Genomic DNA, 24,265 nt, shown 5'->3' on the forward strand with positions numbered 1-24,265 from the left:
TACATCTTAATGCTCATACCCAGACATATGTAAGGACTGCTCCCTGAGTTCCTGAGGAACATGGTTAGGATTCTGTGTCTCATGTAGTAGATCTAAGTTGGTATGCCCATTTTCCGAGTCCTTTGTTCCCTCTGACGCATTGCTAAGAGTTTCTGGACTCTACCATTTAGCATCAGTCACTTATTTTTCTCCTAAGCTTCCAGGGGCTTTCTCAGCTGTGTATTAAAACTAGCAATGGGGCTCCTGGGTGGCTCAGTCGGTTGGGAGTCCAACTTCGGCTCAGGTCATAATCTCACAGTTCGTGGGTTCGAGCCTTGCATCAGGCTCTGTGCTGACAGCTCAGGGCCTGGAGCCTGCTTTGGATTCTGTGTCTCCCTCTCTCTCTGCCCCTCCCCTGTTCACACTCTGTCTCTCTCTCTCTCTCTCTCTCTCTCTCTCTCTCTCAAAAACAAAATAAACATTAAACAAACAAACAAACAAACAAACAAAAAACTAGCAACACTGGCTTCAGCGGCCCTTGCCAAGGCATTAGATCCTGGATTATGGGAGTACATCCTGTCCACACACTCTTTCCTAATCAGTTTAATATTCTGCCTTTCTTCTTCTTTCTTGAGCTAACACTTAAGTGAGCCTCCAGACCTGTTCTCCCATTTCTAACAGTACGCATTAATAGACTCTGCAGCTCAGTCTGTGTAACCCCTCCTTTGTTACCAAGACCCACACTTTCTGGTTGAGCCATGCCTGTGTTTGGCCCTAGGTCACACTGCCAGGGAAGGGAGGGTGGGTGAATCTTGAGGTGAGCAAGTTTCAGCTTCAGGTAAGCCGATGGTGGCCGTTCCCTAGTAAGAGGCAGGGAGCCACCGGTCCAAGCAGGCTATGGGATTCAGCCTCTGGGGATGCAATATAATTGAATGCATCTATCTAGGTAGCCCTTCCCAAATTTCAGGGTTCTGGTGTTTTCCCTTCATGGTGCTGGCTTTGCTGCAGGAGACTTGATTAGACTGGCTATGATCTCTTCCAAGTTTTCCTTCTCTTAAATAAAATCCTTGACCCCATCTTCAATTTCATTTTCTCCTCAGCTGCAGAAAGGAGGGTTTCTTTAAACATCGACATAGAGGTTTTTCAACTTTCACATGAGGCCGTAAGTTGGTAATTAGCTAATCTGAGCTTGACATTTTTCTCCTCAATGCCTTAATAGGCCTTAGCAATATTGACCTATTCCCCATACCTTCTAAATGATCAAAATATTTAAAAAAAAAAAAAAAACAGTGTAATGAAAACTCATTTTATGTGCATATATTTATGAAAATCTGTATTTTCCAAACAGTGAGAAGAGGGGCATCGTTTTATCTTTTGGGGGAGGGTTATTTATTTATTCTGAAAGAGCACACAAGTGGAGGAGGAACAGACAGAGAGGGAGAGAGAGAATCCCAAGCAGGCTCCTCACTATGAGTGCAGAGCCTGAAGCAGGGCTTGAACTCACGAACCATGAGATCATGACCTGAGCTGAAATCCAGAGTTGGACGCTTAACGGACTGAGCCACCCAGGCTCCCCTTACTATTTTTTTTTAATCTCTGTACTAAGTTAATTGAAAATATCTGTATTCTTATACCTCCTTCTGTGGTCAATCTGTTGTGATATGTTTTGGTAGAAGTATATAAAGAAAACCACTGTGTGATCATAAAGGGAAGAATAATTTTAATAGCCCTTTGAGGTAATTGGGAATATTCTTTGATAGCCTACCAGTATGGAGCAAGTGGCAATTTCTTAATTATGTACAACATAAAATCTGAAACCCTATCAATGAACATTTGTCTTCTGTTACGTTAAGATCCATTGGTCTATCCTGCGCTTTAAATGTGTCTTATTTTTGTGTAGTTTTGTATCATCCTGCATTGATCATTTGGAAAATATTAGTTCATAGAGTTACACCTTCTAAATATTGATACATTTTATTCCATAATATAAAAACATTGTTAATGTTGCCATCAAAATCCATAAATGTCTTAAATATTGTTAGGCAGCAAAACTCACAGCGGCCAATATAAATAAGGTTTCTGCAATTCCAGTTTTCTCATGAAAGTTCAAATTTTAGAGGTGACTGGATGGCTCAGTTGGTTAAGTGTCTGCCCTCAGCTCAGGGCATTATTTCACGATTCGTGGGTTTGAGCCCTGCGTCGGGCTCTGTGCTGACAGCTCAGAGCCTGGAACCTGCTTCAGATTCTGTGTCTCCCTCTCTCTCTGCCCCCACTCGTGCTCTGTCTCTCTCTCTCAAAAATAAATAAACATTAAAAAAACTTTTTTAAAAAAAGAAAGTTCAGATTTTATCACTGGCAGCAACTACTGCCAATTTAATTCCTTGAACTGACAGGCTTACTTTGTTCATTTTCAAAAAAAAAAAAAAAAAAAAAAAAAAATCCAAATACCAAAGTCTGAATAACCATAGTTGTCTGTCAATTGTTCTTTCAAGTAAAAATAGTGTTCCCTGAAAAAAAGAAGCAAGTTCAACTCATCACTCAATTGCATAAGCATAAGACAGCCACTGTACATCAGTAGGCAGCTGAAGTGTTTTAGGATGGTTTCCTGTTCCATCACACAAAATAATTAAAATATGTACACGGCTGGGGTGCCTGGGTGGCTCAGTTGGTTAAGCATCCAATTCTTGATTTCAGCTCAGGTCTTGATCTCATGGTTCATGAGATCGAGCCTCACATTGGGCTCTGTGCTGACCGTGCAGAGCCTGCTTAGGATTCCCTCTCTCTCTCTCTCTGCCCCTTCCCAACTTGTGTTCTCTCTCTGTCTCTCAAAATAAATTTTAAGAAATCCAAAAAATAGGTATACTCCTGATAATTTAATAAAATTAACAAATTTTACTGCTTTCTAAAGAATGTTCCTAAGTGAAACTGTCATTTTTTTTAACGCAGTGCATGTGTGGTTGTGAAAATAACAACAACTCCAAGTACCATTTAGTGCCTCTGCCTAATTTGTGTTGAAGCATCAACAGCTTTACCTGCCATGACTTCTTCACTATTAGTGAAAAACAAGTAACCTCTTAGTACTAGCATGAAAATGTTGGGGTCTCTTGGACCTCATGAAGGAGTCTTGGGAATTCCCAGGAGTCTGCAAACCAAACTTTGAAAACTGCTGTAATAACTGATTCAGTTCTGTAATATCATCTACAGATATAGATCTCCTATTAAGTGTTCAATGCACGCACACGCACACACACAAATGCACACGTGCACGGATGCCAGGAAACTCCGGGACGTGTTGGATATATGTCTATTACCTTGAGTTTAGTGATGGTGTCACAGGTCTTTGCAAATGTCCAAACTCACTAAACTACACACATTTAAAAGTATGGTTCATTTTATACCAATGATATCTTAATAAGTGATTAAAAAAAGACCGCCAAGATTCTAAAGCAGGAAGTCTGGTGTTATTGTCTATAGCATTAACTATCATACTATATTACTGTTTAAAGTACAACTAAAAGGTTCCAAAGCTGAGTTATGGAGCTATGTGTTTCAGGTACCACACGTGGCCATGACCCTCAAAGTTTATCTACAGATAATCTTGAGGGACTTGGCACCAAAGAAAAAGATGAGCTAATTGCTGAAACGATGAAGGAAGGTGAAAATGGGTCTTGGAACCTGGTGCTTCATAATAATCAAATGGTTAAAGGATATTTTAACAGCTGCTGTAGACTTCACAAGAGGAAAGATGGTTGGGTTGGAACCCACCTGGGCATACCTTTTCTCTCCCAAATAGATGGTGGGGGAAATAATGACTTCATTGGAGAGGATAATACAGGAGAATTTTCTTTGGGGAGGGACATTCCAGGTATCATCTAAAGTGGAAAGAGTTGTTTCTGTGAAAAAGATCCTGGACATAGGATTTGCGTAAATTAGAACAGGGTGTATATTACGGTAACACAGTCTATTGCATTCAGTGGCCTGTCTATCTCTATTTCAGAGAGTTTGGAGTTAATTCTCCAGACATGTTTCTTCTTGGAGTGTAGACCAGTGTTCCACAGCCTCTACCTTCCAAATCGTTGCTGGGAGATTTTGGTTTAAGAGCAAATAAGCAGAAAAAAAATTAACCTCAAGGAAAAGAACCTAAGAATTTCAGTATCTTAAAATGTGTGTTTCTGAGACTAAACAGCTGATAAACCAATTCTCTTAATTATATACAAACTAGCTCATAATTATACACCAACCTAATCTCAGGTAAACTTGATAGACGTTTTGGCTTATGGAAGATACATTATGCAGAAGTTCTGCCTTTAAAAACAAAACAAAAAACCCATGACTTGAAAAATTTTTTTGAAAATTCCAGTGATCTCCTTGTTCCCTCATTTATTTTTCCACAATCTGTGTCTAAACTCAGTTATCAATTTACCATTTAATGATATGGTCACTTAAATGGATCATAACTCTAACAAATAGTGCTTCATTTCAAGCTTGGGTTACACATAGTTTCCGATGACTTTTTTTTTTCCTTGCCCTGATGTTTCCAACATTGAAATTTTGCACCCTGTGGACTCCAGTGCTATGAGAGTACCTCCACTATCGGGTCACTTTTCCCAGATTAATCTTTTTTTTTTTTAATTTTTTTTTAAATTTTATTTGCATGCACTGTATAATTCCAGTTGAAAACTTACATCTCCGTTTCTTTTTCTTTTTTTTTAAGTATGAAATTTATTGTCAAATTGGTTTCCAACAATTTCCATTTCTTAACTGTAAGACTTGAAGTTTTCCCTAGGGCCTTTAATACCTGCCATAATTTTACCTTGAAAACATATCTGGCATTGTTTCTATAATGAACCCCCCTTTTTTTCCTTAATCCTTACTAATGTCCTCACTTTAGTTTCCTCCCTGCATCATGACACACATTGCATCTTGTTATACATGTCCTTCTTCATTAGAAACCTTGATCACAACATCTCAACTTCCTTTTTGAGTCAAATTTTCACTTTCATTCTATTTGACCTATTTCGCCCAGGAATGCCTGTCTCCATTTTAATTGAGAACACAGTTTAATGACATGCTGCTCTGTTCTTTCATTTTTATTTCATACATTTTAAAACTTTTAAGCTATGCGACGTGTGGCCACTTATTGGAGTCTCTGTCCATCTCTTATCCCCTCCGCCCTTTATTTTCTTCTCTGATTCTTGCCCCTATAGAAGTTGGGTCCTATTAGTCACGGCCTATTATGTTTTCCCCTCCCCAGCTGCAGCTGCCTGGATTGAAGTGGACCCTTGGCCAAGACCAGGCTAATCAGGTTGTCTCCCATGTAATTTTGAAAGTTTGATGAGCGACGCTGATTGGTCTATGATGGTTACTAGAAAACAGAATTTGCAAATTCAGAAGTAGTGGGGTGGCCATGTTTAATCATGGGAGTACTAAAGAAAAAGCTTGTTTTCCAAAGAAAAGAAAATAACACACAGGTGAACAGAAATGATAAATGGACGACATTGCCAGGACATTGGGTGGTTTTCTCATTTTTGTTTGAGGTCTTCCTGAATCAAACTATTCTTCCTTCTCTTGTGTTCCTTGAAGCACTGTGGGAGCAGAAGGATTTTTGAAACAAGCTTCTGTCACTTGTCTGCATGTTGTTTTTAGGATAAAAGAGACTGTGCCCTTTAGGGTGTACATCCTATGTGTCCTATTAGGTTGTTTCTTGTTTGTTTGGTTTAAAATCAGAGTAGAGGTTCCTCACAGATATTTAAAATCTGGAAAGAAAAGGATGGTTCTTTTCGTTACAAAGGTATCAGGCTAAATATGGAACATCCATGAGCTTTAGAGTCAAAACACTTAGATTTGAACTTCTGGTCTGCTTCTTCCCAACTGTGAGTCCCTAGGGATGTGCCTTTATTTCTCTAAGCCACCCAATTCCTTTTCCTCAGTTATGCTGTACCCTCAGTCTTTAGCACATCGCCCATCATATAGTAGGCACTCAAACACAAGGACATGTGTTTTGCCAACTCTATTTTGGGCAGAAGTGAGCACATTTTAACTTCCTTGAATATTTTGCCTACTGGGGAAAAAGATAACAGAAATCTGAGGGATTCTCACAGGTTTCCACCAGTAGAAAGCTTATCAAAGGGTGATGAAAATGGGCACAGTGGTATGGAAACCCACAAATAGAATAGATGTTAATGTAGAGTTAGCTCTTATCACAGTATTTTCTTGTGGGAAGAAAACTACCAATACAAGCAAGTGGTGTCTCTTACTTGGGAAATGATTGATGTCATAGCTACTGGACTTCCAAGGATATCTTCAATGGTCCCCCATTTTTAGCCTCTTAAATATTTGTAAATCAACCTCCACAACAGAGTTCCATTTGATAAGAACAGACACAATATTTGCTTTCTTTTTATCTAGGAAGCTCGTTGTTACAGAATGGTGATTTGTTCTTTTCATCTGAAAACATTTTCCTCCCCTTGTCATGGCCTGTTCATTAATGTGGTTTCGTTAATGTCCACCCAGGCACCTCCATTAGACTATAAGCTCCATGAAAGCAGAAATTAGTTCAGTGCTTGTTCAACATTTTATTGTTAGTGCTGCCAGAGTACCTGAAACATAATAAGTGTTCAACGAATATTAGGTGTTGAATGAATGAATCAATGAATGAATGAGCTTGAATTCAGGACGTAGAATTACATCTTTTTGGCCCTCTGGAAAATGCATTAAATTCAAAGATGTGGATATAATTTATTCAGATTTATTAAGCTGCTAATACCTGCCCAGGACAAAGTCCTTGCCTTTTAAAGTTGGCCACAAATAACTTTTCCCAGAAAGGAAATTTTAATAATTAGTTTTGTTTCATACATCTGTTAAACATATTTGTATAAAGTGGTACATGCATTTCAATTTCTAAAAATCTTCCTTAAAGTCACATTTTAACATGTGTTAGCTGGCATTAACTACTTACTAGTTTCACCTTATCTATGCCTTAAGTTAGGGCTATAATTAGTTTAGAGACTGCATCTGTCCAATATATTTTTACCACTTTAAAGTGAAGATACTTGAGTGATGAATGAATGAAAATAGTTGAAACTCATGGTTGAGAAAAGAATGATTAAAAAGCAAATTGTGTATAGGAAGGGATGGAAACAGATACAGAAATATATAATTGATGCCAAAAATATGGATGGGAGTTAAACCATTATTTTCAATGGTCCAGAGCCAAAATACCATATAAAACAGACTCCCAGATTGGCAGATTTATGAGGGAGTCATAAAAGCTAGTGATCATAAAGTTGTTAGAGGGGAGAAAAAAATCTAAACACCATTTGCTTTGATTAGATTCAGAATTGAACTGAACTAAATCTCAGAGGGGAAGAGGAATTTTGCGGTTCAGTAAATAAATGTCTCCATGTTATTCACAAACTGTACCGGCCTTTCTGGGAAAGACAATAGTGGGAGATGTCATCGTATCAGCCGTTTCCTTCAAATGATAGTAAGAGCTGATACTGAATTTCAAGCCAGGCTCTTCATTTTCAGTTCTGTCTGTATATCACCACCTTGGACTGGACCCCATCATCCCTTGCTTGAGTTACTACACTAGTTTTCCACATGTCCCCTGCTTCTGCCCAGCCTGTCCTGTCTTTTCTCAACACAATAATCAGAAGGATCACTTTTAAATACTAACTCAGATCATGCCATCGCTCTGCTAAAACCTTCTGATTGTTTCACCTTGGCCTCCATGCTGTTTCTGAAACAACCAGAGCATGTTTGGAACTTAGACTCTAAGTACTGGTTGTTTTCTTCACCCAGAATGCTCTTCCCCCAGATATCTTCATTGCTAACTCTCTGACCTTATTAAATCTGCTTGGCTCAAATGTCACATTTTCAAAGGGGTCTGTGACTATTAAAAACTGAACTCCCCTCTTCAACCTACCTCAGACATTCCCCATTACCTCTTATCCTGCTCAATGTTTATTTACCAACCTCTACCATGTTAAATAATTTACTTACCTATATTTACATTTTGTAATTGCCTTCCAGCCCCCACTAGAAATGTAAGTTTATCAAGAATGGGGAATACATTTGTTCACAGATCTTTCCCAAGGGCTTAAAATGGTGGCTGACAGAGTCAGCTCAATAACTATTTGGTAAATGTTTGCATTATCTCACTGAATCCTGACAACAGTTGCGAGGGAGGTCTATCACATATGGTTAAGCACCTGTAGTTAGGTTTCTTGACTTCTCATTGATTTTAAAATTAATGTATAAAATTCACATACATTACAGATTGTTTCTACGATGTAGTCTGAGGAGAAGAATTGGATGATAGTTTAAGGAAACTTCTGAAACTTGAGATAGCTTGATGTTTTAACCAATTATTTTTGTCATAAATAGATTTAATAGGGCGCCTGGGTGGCTCAGACGGCGAAGCGTCCGACTTCGGCTCAGGTCATGATCTTGCAGTTCATGGGTTCTGGCCCCACATCTAGCTCTGTGCTGACAGCTCAGAGTGTGGAGCCTGCTTCAGATTCTGTGTCTCCCTCTCTCTCTGCCTCTACCCTGCTCGTGCTAGGTCTCTTTCTCTCTCTCAAAAATGAATAAATGTTAAATTTTTAAAAAAAAATTCCTGAGCTAATGTACAGCATTTTTATTGACATTTTTGCTTTGAAAACTGTAATACCATGATAAAAATTCCTCTCAAAACATTAGAATCAATCTTGTATTTCTGTTTACATCTTGGAATTCCCGTTCATCACTAAAGACTACAGTCATTTGCTTCTAATTGGGCTGTGTGTGCGCTTCATCTCAATTGCAGGGCAAAGCTGCCTGAAGCATCTTATTAGAGTCAGAGGCTGGCAATAAACATCTTCTGCAGTCTACATTTCTGCCAGGAAAGGGCTTTGCTCCTCTGTCTAGCTAATGGTGTTCTAGGCTCCTAATTGTCTCACATAAAAAATCCCCCAATACTTAAGTGTCCTCGTCAGAAAAACAAAGGCAACCACGGTGTCAAGCCTAAATCTCCATCAGATATTCTAGACTGAGGGAACCCAGCTGGCTCAGCAGTCAGCCCCAGAGAGATGAAAAAGTAGCATCTTACCAGTTGGCAAGACTCTCTGGGGAGACACTACTGAAGCAGGAAACCTGATTCCCGCCACCCCCACCCCTCTGTTTCTTTCCCTTTCCCTTTGTTCAGTTGTACTTGAAGATTTTGTGGTTGGCTTGAAGGCCAGAGGGAGGTCGAGGAATTTTCTGTCATTTGCTGCCACAAATGACAATCTATTAAGTGTATTTTCCAAATCAAGGGAATTTTCAGGAAAAGTCCAGGAACCACTCACTTCCCCATACCCCAGCTAGGGAGATGTGATGTTATGAGATGTGAATGTTACCTAGACTGGTTTAGAGGAAGGAGTTCTAGTCCAGACAACCATTTTTATTTAATGAGTACAGTGGTAAGTAGTCTAAGTTTTTAACCTGGGGCCACATATTGTCTGTTAAGTTTAAAGTAAATATTTTTGTTAAGTTTATTTATTTATTTATTTTGAGAGAGAGAGAGAGAGAGAGAGAGAGAGCATGTGCACAAGTGGAGGAGGGGCAGAGAGAGAGAGGGAGAGAGAGAGAATCTAAGCAGGTTCCGCATCATCAGCACAGAGCCTAAAGCAGGGCTTGAACTCACAAACCATGAGATCATGACCTGAACGGAAACCAAGAGTCAGACACTTAACCGACTGAGCCGCCCAGGCTCCCTTGCCTGTTCAGTTTAAATTGATGTATGTAAAATAACAAAACAGCAACTGAAACATAACAAATACCCAATAAATATTAGCTATGATCCATAATAGTCATTTTCGTGTTCTTATCATTATTGAACACTAATTGCCAGGAGTTAGATCTTATTTAACCCTGTCAACGACTCTATAATGTAGGCACTATATCTTCTCAATGTACGGTTGAGGGAATTGAGGTTTGAATTATCATGTAGTTTTCCCAATGATCGCTCCACATGAGGGGTATTGGTCCCACTGCTACAGTCACACTTCTGTAAACAACAGATTTGGTGCCCGGACGCATTTTGTTTGGTCCAGAAATAAAAATATTTGTGCTTCAACGCTTGGAGTCAGAAATCTGGGTGCTGTAATGGTCACTTCCTATTATGTACCTTTGTTTTCTTTCATCATTTTTGTTCACTTATCCTGTCTCTATTCTCAACAAATATTTACTGAGAGGCCTCTAGTGTGTCAGACACTGTGAAGGATGGAAGTTATAGTTTTCAGCACGATAGAAAAAAAGGTATACTTTTAAGGAGTTTTCTACCTCTGTCACAGAGCGTTCATTAGGGGGTTTGTGATGGTGAATTATTTACAAAGACACCACCAAGTATGTTACCTTTCCAATATAAAATTAAAACCTGGTATCTTTTTGAGTGTTTCTCAACAGCTCTTCTTAAACAGAAAGCACAGTTGGCTTCCTAAGGTCTAATTTGGGAAGCATCAGAAGCAATTTTTGTCCTCAAATAACTTCTGGACTTGTACAGCACTAAAAATCACCACCTCAAAAACTCAGTTCTTTTCATTAATGCAGAATCTCTTAATGTAGTAGACATCTTATTTATGCACCATTAATATATAAGAATAGACTTGTGAGTCTAAGGATCTAACCTTTGTATTATTATAAAACCATATCATAAATTGATCATATGTACATGACAAATACTTGCACAAAAAAGATTCACTTTACTCTTTTTATTCAAGTTATTTTTTTTCTGTAAGTGAGCTCTATGCCCAACATGGGGCTTGAACTCATGACTCTGAGATGAAGAGTCAGTTGAGTGCTCTACCGACTGAGCCAGCCCAGTACCCAGACAAATACTTTTGATGGCAGAATGAAATGGGAAAATCACAGACTGAACCTGGGGAAGTTGAGCTATTGGGAACACTTGATGGAACTGTCCATGTAAACACCACAACCTGCAGTAAAACATTTAGCAATGTTCTGTATTTGTTCTTTCCTCTTTAATCCCGGGTATTTTGTGAATAAAACTGGAGGTGACTATAGTTTGAGAGGCTTTTGTTTTGTTTTTTTCTTTTTCTTTTTTTTTTATTTATTTATTTTATTTTTTTTTTAATTTTTTTATTTATTTTTTTTGGGACAGAGAGAGACAGAGCATGAACGGGGGAGGGGCAGAGAGAGAGGGAGACACAGAATCGGAAACAGGCTCCAGGCTCCGAGCCATCAGCCCAGAGCCCGACGCGGGGCTCGAACTCCCGGACCGCGAGATCGTGACCTGGCTGAAGTCGGACGCTTAACCGACTGCGCCACCCAGGCACCCCTGTTTTTTTCTTTTTAAAGTTTCTTTATTTGAGAGAGACAGAGATGGCATAAGTGGGGGAGGCGCATGGAGAGAGGGAGACAGAGAGAATCCCAAGCATGCTCTGTGCTGCCAGCTGTGGAGCCCAATGTGGGGCTCCAACTCACAAACCGTGAGATTGTGACCTGAGCCAAAACCAAGAGCTGGTGCTTAACTGATAGAGCCACCTGGGTGCCCCAAAGTTTGAGGTTTTAAGGGGGACTATGTCCAAATGAACATTGCTCATGACGATTGCTGTAGAGAACTTGTAGGTTCCCTCTGTTGGGGCATATGTTTTTCTTTGGGAAGATCATGAGGGGTGGATGTTGGAAGACCAAATCAAGGAGAGAGCAGATAGCTTCCTTTATCACCTCAAGATCATGCCTTCCCACTGCACACCTGCTGGGTGCCTTGGGAGGCTGACTTTTGGAGCCTTCATCAACTTGTCTCCTTAGTAGTCTGACTTCCAGTTGGGTTCAGCCTGTGAGAGAACCAATCTGCGGTCATCGTGGAAGAGTGAGGTCAGCTATGATTTCACGGGTCCTCTTTCTGCTAAGCTGTGGTTAGATCCCTGCTGTTTTTTTTTTTTTTCCAAAGGCCATACCTCTTGTCAGTCCTGTTTATGCTGTGGGTGGCCCAGTGTACTTCAGTATCCCTGTGAGTTTCCTTTAAGCAATTTTATCTATCTAAATACTCTCCCTTTAAACTTTCCTCAATTTCCCCATATTTTCAGCCTTGTCCCCAATCGATTCATAACACCTTAATAATAGATATAACATTAGCTATTCCTGATAATAGCATATTCCTGACTATACCTAACACTCATTGAGCAAATGCAGTTTGATATTCATGTAACTTTCCCCTGAACATTGTTGTATATTGTATTGTCTCATTTCACTCTCCTAACAGCTCATGAAAAAGTTTGATTAGTCTCCCCATTCTATACTTGAATAAACAGAGGCAAGTTAAATAATCTGCCCAAAACTAACCATATTGTTAGGAGCCATTTGGTGAATCCAAGAAGTTATATACCAAACACATGGATCTGTAAAAGACTTTATACTGGGGGAGGGAATAACTCTAAATATTTTTTTAATGTTTGTTTATTTATTTTGAGAAAGAAAGAGAGGGAGGACAGAGAGAGAGGGAGAGAGAATCCCAAGTGGGATCCACACTGCCAGCACAGAGCCTGATGTGGGGTTGATCCCATGAACTGTGAGATCACGACCTGAGCTGAAATCAAGAGTCGATGCCTACACATTGAGTCACCCAGGCACCCCGGGAATAACTCTAAAAGCAAAATAGAAAATTAAAGGACCAGGGCCAGCAAATGGTGACCTGAAAGGACTATGAAGGAACAAGAGGCTAAGTTCACAGACAAATGAAAAGCGTTTGCAACATGCTGTGTAAATCGGAAAATATATTAATGCATTAGAACAAATAAGCTAAAAGGTACTCAGGTGCCAACGACTTCTGAAGCAAGTACTCTGAGTTGAAACATGACTTGTTACAAAGCGTGCAATTTCCAAAAAGAAGAATTTGAATTATTCCAGGATTAAAATCATACTTGAGGGTCATTTTCACATTTTTGTTCTCGCTAAAAATGTCCTCTAATAAATTCTCTACTTCTCCTGAAACCTCTTCTTTTCTCTGCCTAATGGGACCAAAGGAAAATTGGTCCAACAGGAATGTTAGCCAGATTTAATTCAAATTTAAGTAGAGTGGGCCCTTTGTTGAACAGTGTGGTCCACTTATATGCTGATATTTTTTTCTGATACAGTATTGTGAATATATTTTCTTGTGATTTTTTTTACCGTTTTCTTTCCTCTAGCTAGCTTTACTGTAAGAATACAGTATATAATACATATAACACACAAAATATGTGTCAATTAAAATGAACAAACAAACAATCAAAAAACCCAGACCAAATAGAACAAACTGGTGGTTGTCAGAGGGGTGGTGGGTGGAGGGGGCTGGTGAAACAGATAAAGGAGGTTAAGAGGTACCAACTTCCAGTTGTAAAATAACGGAAAGGAAATGGAACTTTCTATTTAATAAGAATTAAGAACAATTCTGCTTCTTTCCTGTCAGATACTTTAAATTGTATACAGATGATCTTACTTCAATAAGTTCAGTATAATAAGCATAATTAAATCTGGTTTTCCTTTTAAAAATATTTAGTGCTTTAGGAAAATTACAGATTGGATGCTCACTGTTATGAGCAAAGCAATAGATATAAATGCTGTAAGAGACAGAAACAAGCTCTAAAAATACCCACTGAATATCAATGAAAGCTTTTTTATTTGTTTACATATTTAAGTGATTGCTTACACCCAGTATTTTATTAATGAACAATTACATTGCCAATTTCTTTTATTATTTAATAAACACTATGATAACAAACCATAAATTTATTCTATGGTGTAACATTTATTTATCTTATTTACTTTTGGTTTCTCTCAATATTGATTAAATTTAATTTGCCTGTTACCTTGTATGAGGTGAGAAGTACCACTGGGTCTATTATTTTTCTTTTGTGTAAAGGCTACCACTTAAGTAAGTATCAAATTAGAATTATTTCTCTCTATAGTTGATCACTCAGCAATACAGGCCTTAGGGAAGCTGACCCCCTGTGCAGTGAAGAAATCTGCATATGATTTTTCACTTCCTCAAAACTTAACTACTGATAGCCTCCTATTGGCTGGAAACATTACTGGTAACATAAGCAATTGATTAACCCTAACCTGAACCCTAGCCCTACACATATTTTGTGTGTTCTGTGTATTATATATTCTTACAATAAAGTAAGCTAGAGAAAAGCAAATGTTGTTAAGAAAATCACAAGGAAGGGGCACCCGAGTGACTCAGTCAGTTTATCGTCCAGCTCTTGATTTTGGCTCAGGTCATGGTCTCACGATTCGTGAGATCAAGCTTCACGTCATGCTCTAGACAGCATGGAGCCTGCTTGGGTTTCTCTCTCTCCCTCTCTCTCTGCCCCTTCCTCACTCTCTTTCTCTCTCTCTCTCTGTCTCAAAATAAATCAATAAACTTCTTTTAAAAAAAATCACAGCAAGAGAAAATACATCTATATCACTGTGCTGTATTTATCGAAAAAAAAAATTCCACATATGGGTGGACCTGTTGAGTTCAAAGCCGTGTTGTTCAAGGGTCAATGCTAGGTTCATATAGAATTCTCTCTCTGTCTCTGCATGATTAGGAAATTTTGGCAGCAGTTAACATGAAACAACTTGAGTCTGCTTGAACAATAATACATAAAAGGGTCAATCAGATAACTCAAAATTGGTGATATTATTGCATATCAGCAGAATACTATAAATACTCTTTGTGTAATCTGCTACTTCTCCTGAGTCAGCTTCTTGCTCTCTCCACCCCCTTCTCTCCTCACTCCTGTTGGCTTTTCTCTTCTCTCTACTTGGGATAATTCTAGATCGTGGACATCTTCTCAGGTCCCAATTTCCAAATTCTATGCAGAGATAGGTGGGCTGACCCAGTTTAGATCAAGGTCGCCCGCGGTCCACTCAATTATGGTTGGGTCACGAAAGAAAGCACCGTCCATAAGGGGTCACCTCTCATGAAAAAAGGAAATTGACAGAGAAAAGGGAGTTTCTGGGTGACCTGGGAAGACACACAAATCTTCATACTTATCCATTTGCCAGTGTTTTCTGAGCTCAACCAAAGACTATTTAAGTGCCCTACTTTAAATATGTTTTACTGCCCATCATTTAAAATTTTTTTTGATTGCTTTTGAAAAAAAGAGGACTATAAACCTTTTCAAGGCAAAGGTTGAATAGGACTATCTTAGATTTGAAGCTGGAATATTTGAGGAACACATTCTTAAATGGGAGACAGTAGGGAAGGTGAACATATTTTTATTGTTATGGATTCAGTGTTCTCTCCTGAAATTCATTGTTTTCTTTATTCTTCTTATCCCTGTTCTCCCATTCCTGAATATTGAAATTACAGTCCATTATAAAATGCTGTCTTTTATACTAGGGAATACTCCAAAGGTATCAAAAAGTAGTTCCCAAGTAAAATGAACCCATAGCCCTCCACCAAAACAAGCAATATAGCCCTTGTATCTTCCATCCAGTATAGCACCTGCTGGCATTTGAAAGGTCAATCCAGAAAGTCCTTGCTTGAGTCTGAGCTGCCCTACCTGAGCAGGCCGGATTCCAGGCCAGTTTCTAACCCACTCAGAGTGATTCCAATTGGTCTTTGGATTTGGCTATAGAATAGGACTTTTTGATTCTCAACTCTTAGCTTTCTTTGCAGATTTTTGTTTGTCTTCTTTCCAGATCATCTGGGTTACCGTTTCTTTTGGTAGGATTACATACCATGGCTGTGTCCCAGCCCCACATATGGTGTCCCTACTGAAACGATTCAGTCCTCCAAGAGGTGATCGGGACATATCTGCATTTGGGTGGTAAATTTTATTCCAGTCTTTAGTCTCCAAACAGTTTCAGTTTTTCTTTATTGTGTGATTTGGTTTTATGTAGTTTATGCTGACTTGTTTCAATGTTATATTCTATTACACTCATCAGATTCTGTGCATGCTGTCTTCACATCTCTACCACCTAAATCTAAACCTCAGCATCTCTCTCCCAAAGCTACCTGCACCCCCTCCCTCAAATCCACTTATACAAAAGCAAGCAAGGTACAATTTAGTGTTTTACTTTGCAGGTAAAGGCAAGGATTTCCACTGCACTATTCATTTCAGATGTTTCAATTTCCCTCCACATTGCTTTCCTCAGTCTTGTCTTTGCCATTCAGAATCTCTTCTCTCCCTTTACCCCTTCCCAAACAGGGCAATGCCCATGTTATCACCAGCCTCTTCCTAGTGACCATTCCTACCTCTCTTTCCTCTTTCCTGTTCAGAGTGATCTGATTAGTCTTAATGTAAATAGACTTATCCAGAACATAACCTTTCAGTTATTGTTACTTAGAAAGAAATGAGGAATTATAAGTTAAAATTAATTTTTTTTTACATTCTAGGACTTTCACAAACCCCATTTAAATGGCTGATTAAGATGAATCATAATTGACTTACTATGGTTTTTTTAAACCCTTCATTACCTGACATTTAAGATTTCCTTTTTTGACTGCAATGTGAAATATAATCCGTACAAAATTTTCTCTCTACCTCTTGATTTTATTGTGTTGATTACCAAATGTTTACATACTGGATCAAAACTATGAATGCTTTTAATAAAAAAAAAATCCAAAAATATTTCATTTATATTTTTGGTGGCAATCCATGAGTGTCTATTTTACTATGCCTAATTAGATATGGGTATTATAGGGTTTTTTCCCCCCCAAAAGGTGTTAAATAATTAAAATGGCTTATTTTAATTTGCACATTTATTTTTAACAGGTCATATTGGATAGCTGTTTACTAATTATATTCCTGAATTTAATTATAATTTTATATTTGTGTTTTGAATAAGTCAGGAGGGATTGGGTCATGCTGTGATAATAATGTACTAACCCCAAAATATCAGTGTAAAGCCATTTTGGATCCAGCAGCTCTCTTGGGCACTTCCTTCTAAGAGGGTCACAGAACAGACTGTTCCCAGCTTGCGGGTCTAATGTCTGGAAACCATGACTTGTAGTGCGGGCATGCCAACAGAGTAGTCTTATGTGGATTTTCACTGCCTCAGCCTGCAAGGAACATGCTTCTCCTCCTTTCACAATTCACTGGTTGGAACTGGCCGAATGGCTCTACCCAGATGCAAGAGCAAAGAGAGAGGGAAACCGGATATTTCTTAGCACCAGTCATCTCCAACACATGCATAGTCTGTCCTTTTACTGGTAGGCAACTTAAGATACACAACCTATTTGTATAAAAATATCAGCATCTGAGGGGCACCTGGGGGGGCGCTCAGTCGGTTAAGCGTCCGACTTCAGCTCAGGTCATGATCTCACAGTTCGTGAGTTCCAGCCCCGCATCGGGCTCTCTGCTGACAGTTCAGAGCCTGAGGCTTGCTTCAGATTCTGTGTCTCCCTCTCTCTCTGCTCCTCCCCTGCTCACGCTCTGTCTTTCTCTCTCTGAAAAATAAATAAACATTCAAAAAATAAAAAAAATTAAAAAAAAACATCAGCATCCGACTCTTCTTTACCTCAGGCTTTGTTTTGTTGTTGTTGTTGTTGTTGTTGTATGCTATTTGCCTTTAAATTGTAGTCTCTTTTGAATTTGCCAAGAGCTTTCTGTCCCAAGTACTGAAATTGCTTAGGAAGAATCAAGAAGCGTCATGATATTATTTGTAAAGAAAATGTCAGAAGCGTGTCCAACTTGGAGTCAGTGTCTCTTTAAAGAACTCATTATCAGTCGAGTCCTGAAGGAAGTGGAGGGTCTAATGAAAAACAACTGACTTAGGGATTGTGCTGGAAAAGAGAAAAGTGCATAAAAAGAAAACTATTAGATCCACCTTTTTCCATTAAGGTATTTGAATGGAAAATGAGCAGTTGAGGTACTTAATTGTTCTGGTGGTTCTAGAACTTGCTTGCTTTCATTATGGCTAAAATTTTCCCAGGAGGTATTTGGATTCTGTCTTCTCGGAAGAAGAGCACCCACACATGTGAATTAAAATATAAGCTAAATTCAGCTTTGTTCAAGTATGCCTCCACCTAGTATCTCTCCTCTGCTCCCCATCTTCTGTCCCACCCACACCCCCAGGAAGAAAAAAGACAATATGAATTTATTCAGGCTTAAAGGTGAAATGAGCTATAAGATTTTTGTTTACTTCCTTGATATCTCTACTGACTAATAACATGACGGTTGCATTTAACTATGAACACTTATTAATTGCCATGGCTCTGTGATCTGTCTGGAATCAGGCAGGAAATTTGATATAAACATTATTTCTGAATTCTATAGATAAGCTTTGCTAAAGTACTTCTCCATGCTTTTCTTCCATTTCGTTTTTAGTTCCCTGTAACAAACATTTTATTAATGTTAACATCTGTCATCTTCCTGTGAGATTTATTGCTCAGGTCAAAATCATATGCCATTTTTTTTTTTTTTTAATGAAAAGAGCAATTTCAGCTGACATAATCCAATGCATCTATTCTGAGTTATTTTGTTGCAGAATTTTGATCTGGAAAATTTTTAATGTGAATTCAGATTGAACTCTTTGTTTCTGAAATTGCTTCCCTGTGCTCCTTTATGTAATCTTCCCTGTGATTTCCATTCCTTGTGCAGTTTCATTTGCTACTGATTTTATAGAGTTAGAGAAACCAGGGATTAAGCATCTCTATCCTGCTTCCAAATGCAGCTCATAACTGACTCAGTTTTGCTAAAGGGATGATTGTTGAGCAGGAAAAAAGGAATAAAATCTTTGAACAAAGTAATGATTCACACCAGTTAGTACAAACTTACCCAGCAGAAGCGACCTGATTAAAATCAGAGTTGTTATCGGCTAGTAGGAGGTGTGTGTAGGAAAATGGAAGTTTCCCTAATAAAATGGAATTTATTAAGTAGCTAAGTCTTATAAAATCTGTTCTCCCGAAATATACTCTATGTATTGACAACATTAAAGGGAAAGTGACCTATAACAGTCTAACTGAAGAGTATCCAAACTAAAATTTAAAAGCCTAGCAAGACAAACAAGAATGGAAGGGAGGCATTGAGGTATATTCATTTGGTGTTCAGGCAGGAGACCCCTTTCCCTGTGAAGTGAGTCATGGATGACTGTGGGTGATCTTGTTATAAATTACTATCAGGCCAGCCTCACTGTCATAAATACAGTAGTATTAGGTAGGGTGTTTAATGTGGAGGAAACTACCAGGCATACAGTGTTTATGTAGTTGGGTAACACAATTCTGGAAAGACAGTTCCTAGACTTAACATTTCACATAGATTAGGTTGAGGAAACTCATTAAGATCTAGGATCCTAGTAGAAAGAGTAAGAATACGGAAGTTTGTAAACTTGCCAAATTCCTAAGTGTTTTTAGCTCTTTGGTGACAGAGGGGAAGAGAGTTTTGTTCACAAACATATGGCCAAAGTTGATAAGATCTAATTATATGTTTGCAGCTGTTTCGAATCTGTAAATATCTGAAGTTGGTCAACATTATCGACGCATGACAAAAGCAGTATAAATAAAGGAAATTAGCTAAAAATTGAAACAACAACAACAATCTCTTTTGAAGGGAGGAAATTAGGGCTGAGTTTTCTAAGTGTGACTTAAACAGGATAAAGATCGGAAGAACAATGCTCTACATACATAAAAAGTTTGCACCTCATTAACAGGAGTTCTGGAACCAATTTCTCTATACTGGAAAACGTTTGACAAAATCCTCACCAGTTTGGGTATAGTTTGAGCAAATATAATTAATTCATCAGTGTTATTAAAGGACTACTTTGGTCGTTGAAATAATTTAGATACCTTTAAGAAACACAAGTCAAGATTTAGAACACTTTTATTGAATGGTTTGGTTTTTAGTAGAATGTAAAATAAAAATTTAGGGCAGAATACAGTCTTTCACTGGATAGACTAAATGAATGGTTCTAGATTTGCAAGAGTGGTCGTTCCATGCATAAGATGATCCCTTGTCCAAAGAACTTCATCATCATAAGAACAAAGAAAATTACAAATGAGGAGCCATTTGTGTGTTTGAAGGCAGGAGTACGGGTGAGAAAAGTTAAGGGAGTTGTTGGGTGCTGATCATTCAAATTTTACCAGACTTTTAAACAATAAAATGAGATAATTTTGTATTTAATTCTAAAAGAAATGTTTGAGGGAATAGAATAACTTAGAGGGTTTTTTTTCACCTTTTTTAAATGTCTACTACAAAAACTGTTTCTATACCTAAAACAGAATAATCAATATAGTTGCCAAATGAAGGTAATGCTCCCATTGGACCAAAACAACCACTGTTACAAGTTTAATGTCTGTTCAAATACTGCTTATACTGTATTTTTATATGCACAAGAATACATCATCATGTATTGTTGATATATTGCATATTTAGGTATATATGTACCTGTTTTTAGTGGCAAGGCTACGAGGTACAACTTGTTATTTACATAAAAGGGAAAGAAGGAACATCCGACATGATTCAGACAATTGGCCTGATGAGGCGGTTCCCTAAGTATTTGTGCATCTACCTCCTGTCTCTTGGGGCATGTGTTTTACCAGGGCCACTCAACCATGTTAACCAGGTTCAACTGGTATGCCATTATCAATACAATTGGTTAGCGTGATGTTCTGCAGAAAGTCAAGATGACCAAGATCACCGATCACAGAGCAGAATCAATAAGGCTTTTTTAAAGAATTCACATTTACTTTCCCAGTAGCTGGATACCAAGTGTTCATCTGTTCCAGTGAAGATAACTCACCCCACCCTGTAACTATGAGTCTTTCTTTTGGTTAAATTCATGTTGATCTATTATAATCCTATCTATTTGATTTCCACAGGTGTTATACTACTGAACTGAACTGGGATCTAATAGGGATCACCAATCTTATTTAAGTCCTTGAGAAGTTATTGTTCAGACTGCAACCAACTTAATGTCTTAGCTCAGGGAGAAAAAGTTGTTTCAGGGACTTCACTTGATGCTTCCTACCATAGGGGCTCTGAATCTACAAGTTGGGGGTCTATCAGCTCCTAAGTAGATCCATCCTAAATATGCACTTGAGGACAGGGAAAGTAATCACAGAATGAATCTTCGGATCCATTTGATTCACTGTCAGATGGACAAAGTACAGATTTTTTTTTTTTTCTTGGCATTCATTAGCCTTCACTCTGACAAAAGACTATAATGGGGTTTTGAGTCTCCCACCACCAAGGTCAATTCAAACCTTGCTTCTAACATGCTTTAAGAAATCTAAAATTTTCTTTCAAGGAGACTGATCAATGAATTCAATGCCTATGCACTGACTTAGATCTAGAAAGGTTAGAGTGACCTTTCCTTTATTAGTTCTTGATTTTTTTCTGGTTATATAAGACAATTTATATAGTAGGATGTCCATCTATCTTACTCTGGAACACTATGCTCTACTGTAGATGCCTGTGAGTCAAATAACCTGATGGCCTTACTGCCCATTGCATGGACCATCTACTTTGCCTCTGTGAGTGTCTCCCCTTTGATAGTGAAGAGGCCAGATCCCTAGCATCTCTTACTTCCAACTCTGGAAAGAAGCCATAGCGTCAAGCTGCTTAAAGATACAGGGGTCCCTCACAAGTACATTCTCCTGCCTCAGGAAGAGGGAATCTCCTTTTGTTCTCCAGAGAACCTAGTCAGGTAGTGGTTCTCTCACTTCACCTTGTAAATGCATTTTAACAGATCTACCTCCCTGAGCTTTCTGAACCCTCTTTAATCATAGCCATACTGGTATCTCCATCCCCTTTATCTTCAACCCTTCTAATGTCCAGCTTCAAGGAGAAGTTCTAGCAGGTAATTAGTACTGCTTCCAAATATATTCCCGGAACGTGAACTAGAAGTCTCAGGAAAATTCTTCTATGTTAATAAGCTCTTAACCTACCGTGTATTTTGCCTCGGTCTCAATCCAGCATCCTCAAGATATATTGCCACTTAATTACTCCTGTATCATGTGAACACATGTTTGCCAGTCCTGTGTCATACTTTTGTTGTATAATGCATTTCCTCCTAGAGCAAGGATTGCATTTCCCTCCTTGGGCTACTCTCAGACCAAACTCTAATTATTGGAGGCAATGAATGAAAGTGGGAAAGTACTTGATGGAATGCAAGCATACCCTTACAAAGCACCTGCTGTAGGTGAGATCTTTGCATTGCTTTTGGCAAGAGGAGGCTGCTTTCTTCTATGAAGGGAGAGGGGCTGCTTTTTCTATCTAGGAGAGTTCAGAGGAAACGTGTTTGTGATTCTCCAATTCTTATATTCTTCATCCCAGCTTTCAGAATCCCACTCTTTTCCTTACAAGGATCTGATCTTGGCATAGAGGTCTTATGGGGTTTGTGATTTCAGTATCCTTGCAGTTCTGTTACCCTCACAATTAAGTTCTGCATTAAAAAAAGTCATAGTCCTGAAAACACATTTTCATAATATTAAAGTCCATTAGTTACTGTAGCCCAATGCTTTACTCTTCACACCAATCCACTTGTGTTACACAGAGTAATGGCTCCCCCAAAGATGTCTGCACTTTAAGAAGACTTGGCAGATGTGATTATAAGTTATGAACCTTCAGATGAAGAGATGTTGCTGGATTATCCAAGTGAGCCCCATTTATCACAACAGTCTTCAAAGTGCATCCCATTAGTGGTCAGAAAAAAGATGTGGCATGGGAAGGACTTGACCTGGTTTGACTTGACCCATCAAACCATGCTGATGGTTTTGACAATGGAGGAAAGGAGCCATAAATAAAGAATTGCAGTCATTTCTCAAAGCTTGGAATGGCCCTCAGTTTATAGCCATCAGGAAAACACAACCTTGATCCCATAACCACAAGGAACAGATGTAGTATATAAAATATATAAACATGACGCACACATGTACAGATATATGTATGAGTGTGTATACGTATCTATATCTGAGTAATCTTAAAAGCCCAATTTTACATATATTAGTTTGATCATGTCCATAGGATTTTATCAAGTGAACACATTAAAGGTCCAAAAAAATGTCAATACATTCAATAAAACAAACATGTAACCGGTGTTCTCAAATTAAATGTAATATACTTAGACATTTATAATAAATAGGTTACAACTTCTCTCCAAGCATTTAGAAATAAGAAAATACTTGTAAATAACACAGACGACTGAGAAAGTTAAAGTGGCAATTACAGTCTATTTAGTGATTAGCAGCAGTTAGAACACCATGGACTGCAGCCAAGGTTAAAATTCATAGCATTAAGTCATTTCCACGATTAATCACAAAATAAAAAGCATTTATCTGAGGACACTAGGAAGAAAATAAGAATAAAAAGGTAAGGAGTATAAGAGGAAGAAACTCATAAGAAACTAATGGTTTAGGTAATACAAAAAGTGGGCTTGCTATCTTTTTTCACTTTTAGTACACGAAAGAATATAAAATTTTAGGAACAAGAATGGTGGCAAACCTACTGGCAAATATTTTTAAGAAGTGTAAGGAACAATGTGTAACTTCATGGGAAAATGTGGTTGCACGGGACTATCACCCAGGAAACTATAAATTATGTAATATGAATTATATAAGTGTCTCATTAAAATATGGGACGATATCAAACAAGAAAAATGAAAAGGCAATGGGAAAAAATCAACGGAAGAAAGAGCAGCAGACACCAGATCAATTTTCCTCGAAAGGAACTAGCCTCATCTTAATTTATGATGAAATGATACGAAGACTGGGGAATGTAAGACTTGCACACTATTTAAAAACCTCCGTGGTGTGGAAATCGGGAGACAGTCAAGGCCTAGCCTCTCAAAGGCAGAGGACTTCGCAAATATTTTGATGCTATATTATTTGAAAACCTTTTAAACTTCCTTTCTACTAACTGTGTCCTCATTCTACCAGTTTTCCATTCACCACCCATGTTCCTGTAAGTATAGAAGGTGACAAAGAGACACTCAGATGTGGGAAGGAAACGAGTTCAGGGAAGGAAGCAACTGTTACCATCGGCTCTGAGAGGTCATATCCTGTCCCTTAGTATTGATTGGACATTCATTCAATAATTATTGAAGTGCCTATAATGAACAGACACTGTTTTCAGGGCTAGAGGTCGTCTCCAAAGAGAACTAACTGGGACAGTGTTTAAGTTGCACATACTATTGAGACTATTAGCGTTTTGGTTCTTAAACTAAGTTTCTGTCGAACATTGATGATCTATTGCTTGGAACAGGGACTGTGGCTCAAAAATTAAAGTATAATTATCAAAGTCACACAAATGCTCGTAGAAAAGACAACTGACCCTGAATAACCTGGGGATTAGGGGCACCAAACCCTGGCACAGTGAAACTTCCAAGCATAACT

This window comes from Puma concolor, chromosome E1 (genome assembly GCF_028749965.1).
Source record: "Puma concolor isolate L17-30 chromosome E1, mPumCon1.1.hap2, whole genome shotgun sequence".
Taxonomy (NCBI): Eukaryota; Metazoa; Chordata; class Mammalia; order Carnivora; family Felidae; genus Puma; species Puma concolor.